The sequence below is a fragment of the Triticum aestivum genome, chromosome 6B (genome assembly GCF_018294505.1).
Source record: "Triticum aestivum cultivar Chinese Spring chromosome 6B, IWGSC CS RefSeq v2.1, whole genome shotgun sequence".
Lineage (NCBI taxonomy): Eukaryota > Viridiplantae > Streptophyta > Magnoliopsida > Poales > Poaceae > Triticum > Triticum aestivum.
The window spans coordinates 687,163,856-687,169,683 of NC_057810.1; positions in this window are offsets into that span (position 1 = coordinate 687,163,856).

Below are 5,828 nucleotides of genomic sequence, written 5' to 3' on the forward strand. Positions count from 1 at the left end.
TCGACGCGGTAGGAGCCCGGTACCGCAGCGGTACTACTGCTGAGGATCCACAGGCGGTACTACCGCTTCAGAGCGGTACTGCCGCCTGTGGCTCTTGAGTGGTACTACCACTGGGCGCCGCGGTACTACCGCTGGGACCAAGTCACACCCATAGAAAGGGAAGAAAACCTCCATTGAAGCGAGAAGGCTTAGTGGGTGCAAAAAGGGATGTGTACGTGTTGATTCCACCCTAGCCTTACCAAAGCGGACCCCCTCTTGATAGTACGGTGACTCCTACGAAACATGTCCACCAAAACAGAAACGAAAGAGCTGCACCGTCTTGATTAAAACTCCGAGGGGAAGAAATCGTCTTGTGCCAAAGGATTAATTTCTGAAATGCTCAAAGCACACGATTAGTCCGCAAACATGTTGTCATCAATCACCAAAACTACATCGAGAGAGATATGCCTTAACACCCACCTTCTTGAAAAAGTTAGGGTCATTTCAAGAATGTCCAAAACTAGACCATGTTTAATGGAGGGTGTTTGAGTTGGCTAGAAGGCTCCGCCTGAGGGTACGTTGTTTCTCGACATCCTTAAAATGGCCTATTTTTTTCCCACCGGCTTCTATGATCAAATCAAGGCACCATACCAAAGTTATTTGAGTTTTTGATAATTCTCGCATTTTAGTTTTTTGGTGAAAACTGACCAATAAATGGCCGGATGTGACACAACTTGAATATGATGTCAGAAATCCGTTCAAACCTGGCATGCCCACCTACTAGAAAATGTTAGGGTCATTTCATGCATGTCAAAAATAGATCATGTTCAAGAAAGAGTGTTCGGGTATGTGAGAAGTGTGTGTTTGAGAGCATGTTTTTTTTGGCATACATCAAATGACCCCAATGGTTCCATTATCTTATATGAACAATTAAAGGCACTATGCCAAGTTGTTTTGGTTTTCAATAAATTTGGCATTTTCTAGAGTTTTCTTGGTCAAAAATACCGATAAATGGTAGGACATGTGGCAGCTTGCATACGGTGTCGGAAATTGTTCAAAACTGGCATGAATGATTACCATGGGCATGCCCACCTGCCTGCAAAAGTTGGGGTCATTTAAAAAATGTTCAAAACTAGACCATGTTCAATGGAGGGTGCACTCGGATGGGCATGCCCATGTAGGCAACCATGCTAGGTTTGGCCTACCCGGACTTGAACATGGCGTTTTTTTAACATTCTTGAAATCGTTCCAACTTTTGCAAGCCGGTGGGCATGCCCATGGTAGGCATCCATTCCAGTTCGAATGGCAAATATATTTAAAATCATAATTTGAACATGTACTTAAATTTTTTATTTTGAGTTTTTAACATAAGTAATAAATAAACAGAGATAAAATTGAAAACCCTAAATGCTTTTTCAAAGCATTTAGTAAATATTTAAAGAAAAAATTCTATAAAATCATTATTTTTGAAATTCACTTAAAACTTGCATTTCAGCACAACTAGGCGATAACACCGCCAGGAGCGTGTTGGGCTGGCCCAAGAGCTTGTGGATTTTAAAAAAGTTCGTCAATTTTTTAAAAATATATTCATGGATTTGATTTTTTTTTGCAAAGTTCAAAAAATGAATCACTTAAAAAGGTTGCAAGAAGGCATTTCCGGTTTTTGGAACATCGGCTTACCAGCCACTTTTTCCGGTTTTGGGAACCTTCTCGGATGACGTGAACCGCATTCTTTTTATTTTTATTTTTCTTTTTTCTTTTTATATTCTATCTTCTTTTCTTATTCTTTCACTTTTCTTTTTTCTGTTTATTTTTAATATTTCTTATATATTCAAAATTTTCAGAATTCAAATTATGTTCCTATTTTTCTGATTCTTTGTCGAATTCATTCTTTTACTGTTTTTCAAAAAATGTTTGGGTTGAAAATTTTGCCTGCTCTTTTTTGAAAAATATTCGTGTTTCGACATTTTGAGCAAGTTAGAAAGAGAGAAAAACCAGAGTGTAGGTGTTGTGTTTTTTCTTACCATTATTTATCTTGCACAAGAGGAAGGAAACAAGGTTAAAAGGCACACCAAATTATCTATCCCAGATGGATGTGTGCTTACGCATTGTGCATCAGAACTGTAGTTCGAATACTGGTCTGGACATCTATTTTTTTATTTCTATAAATCTTAAAAAAGAAACTAAACAGGCTGAGCCCATGAGGGAGGGGTGTACGACGGGAATTAGTTTCCTGGCGGTAATTAGTATTTTCCGGTGGGTTTCTGGCCGTCGGGAAAAGTGCAATTTCTGGTAGTGGACCTTAACCATCTGATCGGTCTCATAAACATACTATTAATCTTCATTGAATGGCAAGCCACGATTGTCCGAAATACCCTGGTACATTTTGCGTCAACATGCTTGATTAGTTACCTTAATTTGGCTGATGCATGTGGCTAGCCAAAACCTAGGACTCTTAACGTCAGAGGACACCTCCACGCAACAAAAAAAGAGGACACCTCCATGCGACTACGACATCATTATCTCTTTGTTGTTTAATAAGGTAGAGGTCGAAAAAGATTATTTCAACGGCGCATGCAGAAATATCTCTGCAGATAAGCTAGGGAATCAATCACCTACCTGGTTGCTCTGTCCGACTTAATCCAAATTAGTATCAGCAGTAGTACCTAATCAGTTATCGCCGTGGAAGACTAGAATGTTCCGGCAGTAATATATACATTCGCTAAATGGAACAGGGCACACGCGTACATTTCTTACACCAATCAATTGCTTTCTCCTCAGAGTAATCAATTGCCATGGTTGACTTAGCCGAGGTCATGATCATCATCGCGATCTGTTGAGTAAACTAGACCAATGGCTTAATTAGTTGTAACTTTTCAGTTACTTTAACAACGATTAACTCGATGTGCATTACTACGTGCCATGGGTTAGGTTAGGGTAGGTAGCTTTCCACCTCTGGCCAGCCAATAGCTTCGCTGCCGATTGCCATCAATCATGTCTCTTGCAGAAGGCTTATCCAGAGCACGGGTTCTTTCATGGAAGATTCATCCAAAACAGAAATGTAGGTGGTGGTTACGATGGACTAGTATGTCGACATTGCTGTTTGCAGCTTGGGCCGGGGGCATGGCCGGCGAGCCGGCCGGACCACGCTGACATGTGATGCCAAAAGGATGGTGTCATGGTGATCTTGGCCTGCCGAAGGCAAGCGAACATCTTTTGAATAGAGACGCCAAAATCTTACTAACCAGATTTTTTGCTTGGCACAACTTTCGTGAAAGCTACATGTGGATGTGATCTTTTGCACCACCAAGCGACAAATAACATGGAACCCCAACAGTGCATCCGGACCATGGTAAGGGGAGCGAAGCCGAGGGTGAGCCGTGGCAGTGAAGGACGAGCGTCACTTGAGAGATAAAGAACTAGAATGTGAAGCAAAGACCAGGGAGTGTTTGTGTCATATACATTCACCAAGAACTCGATTGGGTGGTTGAAAGCACTAGAGGTTTGTGACAATGAGACTTTGACGGTGGCTACTGTTGCAGCCCATAGAAGTAGGGGACACCGATGGAGAGATAACTTGGTTCAGATTAACTCGAGGGGGAGGTATGACTCGGAATATAGGGTTTTCACAATGTTATAGGAATAAACACATAGGATGTATATTAATCGAGGTGTGGGATCAACATGGTAGGGGTGTCATGTTAAGATCAAATAATACAACCCTGAACTATATATTAACTTAGAGTTGAGATATTCATCTCAATTATTTGGTGAAGAGGAGCGATTCAATCCCGTGAATCCGTTGGGCGAGATCGTGATCAAAGCAAGGTTAATGCCCGTGATGTCAAAGCAAGGCAACTAGCGGCGGCATGCTGAACGTCGCTCGCTTTCTCATCGACTGAGATAGTGGGAACTTCATGTTGGGGAACGTAGTAATTTCAAAAAAAATTCTACGCACACGCAAGATCATGGTGATGGCATAGCAACGAGAGGGGAGAGTGTTGTCCACGTACCCTCGTAGACCGTAAGCGGAAGCGTTATGACAACGCGGTTGATGTAGTCGTACGTCTTCACGATCCGACCGATCCAAGTACCGAACGTACGGCACCTCCGAGTTCAGCACACGTTCAGCTCGATGACGATCCCCGGACTCCGATCCAGCAAAGTGTCGGGGATGAGTTCCGTCAGCACGACGGCGTGGTGACGATGATGATGCTCTACCGGCGCAGGGCTTCGCCTAAACTCCGCGACGATATGACCGAGGTGGAATATGGTGGAGGGGGGCACCGCACACGGCTAAGGAACGATCCGTAGATCAACTTGTGTGTCATGGGGTGCCCTCCTGCCCCCGTATATAAAGGAGCAAGGGGAGGAGGGCCGGCCAAGTAGGAGGAGGCGCGCCCAAGGGGGAGAATCCTACTCCAAGTAGGATTCCCCCTCTTTCCTAGTCCAAGTAGGAGATGGGAAGGAAGGGAAGGAGAAGGAGAAGGAAGGAGAGGGAGGAAAAGGAGGAAAGGGGGGCCGGCCCCCTAGTCCAATTCGGTTTGGGCTAGGGGGGCCGCGCGCCCTGCCTCCTCTCTTCCACCACTTGGCCCATGAGGCCCATTGCTTCTTCCTCGTATTCCCGTAACTCCCCGGTACCCCCGAAAATATCCGAATCACTCGGAACCTTTCCGAACTCCGAATATAGTCGTACAATATATCGATCTTTACGTCTCGACCATTTCGAGACTCCTCGTCATGTCCCCGATCTCATCCGGGACTCCGAACTCCTTCGGTACATCAAAACTCATAAACTCATAATATAACTGTCATCAAAACCTTAAGCGTGCGGACCCTACGGGTTCGAGAACTATGTAGACATGACCTAGAACTATTCTTGTTCAATAACCAATAGCGGAACCTGGATGCCCATATTGGCTCCTACATATTCTACGAAGATCTTTATCGGTCAAACCGCATAACAACATACTTTGTTCCCTTTGTCATCGGTATGTTACTTGCCCGAGATTTGATCGTCGGTATCCAATACCTAGTTCAATCTCATTACTGGCAAGTCTCTTTACTCGTTCTGTAATGCATCATTCCGTAACCAACTCATTTGGTCACATTGCTTGCAAGGCTTATAAAGATGTGCATTACCGAGAGGGCCCAGAGATACCTCTCCGACAATCGGAGTGACAAAACCTAATCTCGAAATACGCCATCTCAACATGTACCTTTGGAGACACCTGTAGTACTCCTTTATAATCACCCAGTTACGTTGTGACGTTTGGTAGCACCCAAAGTGTTTCTCCGGTAAAGGGGAGTTGCATAATCTTATAGTTACAGGAACATGTATAAGTCATGAAGAAATAAATAGCAACATACTAAACGATCAAGTGCTAAGCTAACGGAATGGGTCAAGTCAATCACATCGTTCTTCTAATGATGTGATCCCGTTAATCAAATGACAACTCATGTCTATGGCTAGGAAACTTAAGCATCTTTGATTCAACGAGCTAGTCAAGTAGAGGCATACTAGTGACACTATGTTTGTCTATGTATTCACACATGTATTATGTTTCCGGTTAATACAATTCTAGCATGAATAATAAACATTTATCATGATATAAGGAAATAAATAATAACTTTATTATTGCCTCTAGGGCATATTTCCTTCACTTTAGTCTGACCAGGATCCAACTCCACATTGATCTACAACTTTCTTTTTTCCGATAACACCTGACATGTGGGCCTCGTATATAAGGTTTGCTGTCAATTGACTTGAATTTTAGAGCTTGCAATTGTCCTAGAAGACATAAGTTATGATTAAGTAAAAAGGCCCAAGGTTAGTGGTTTTCTCTAAC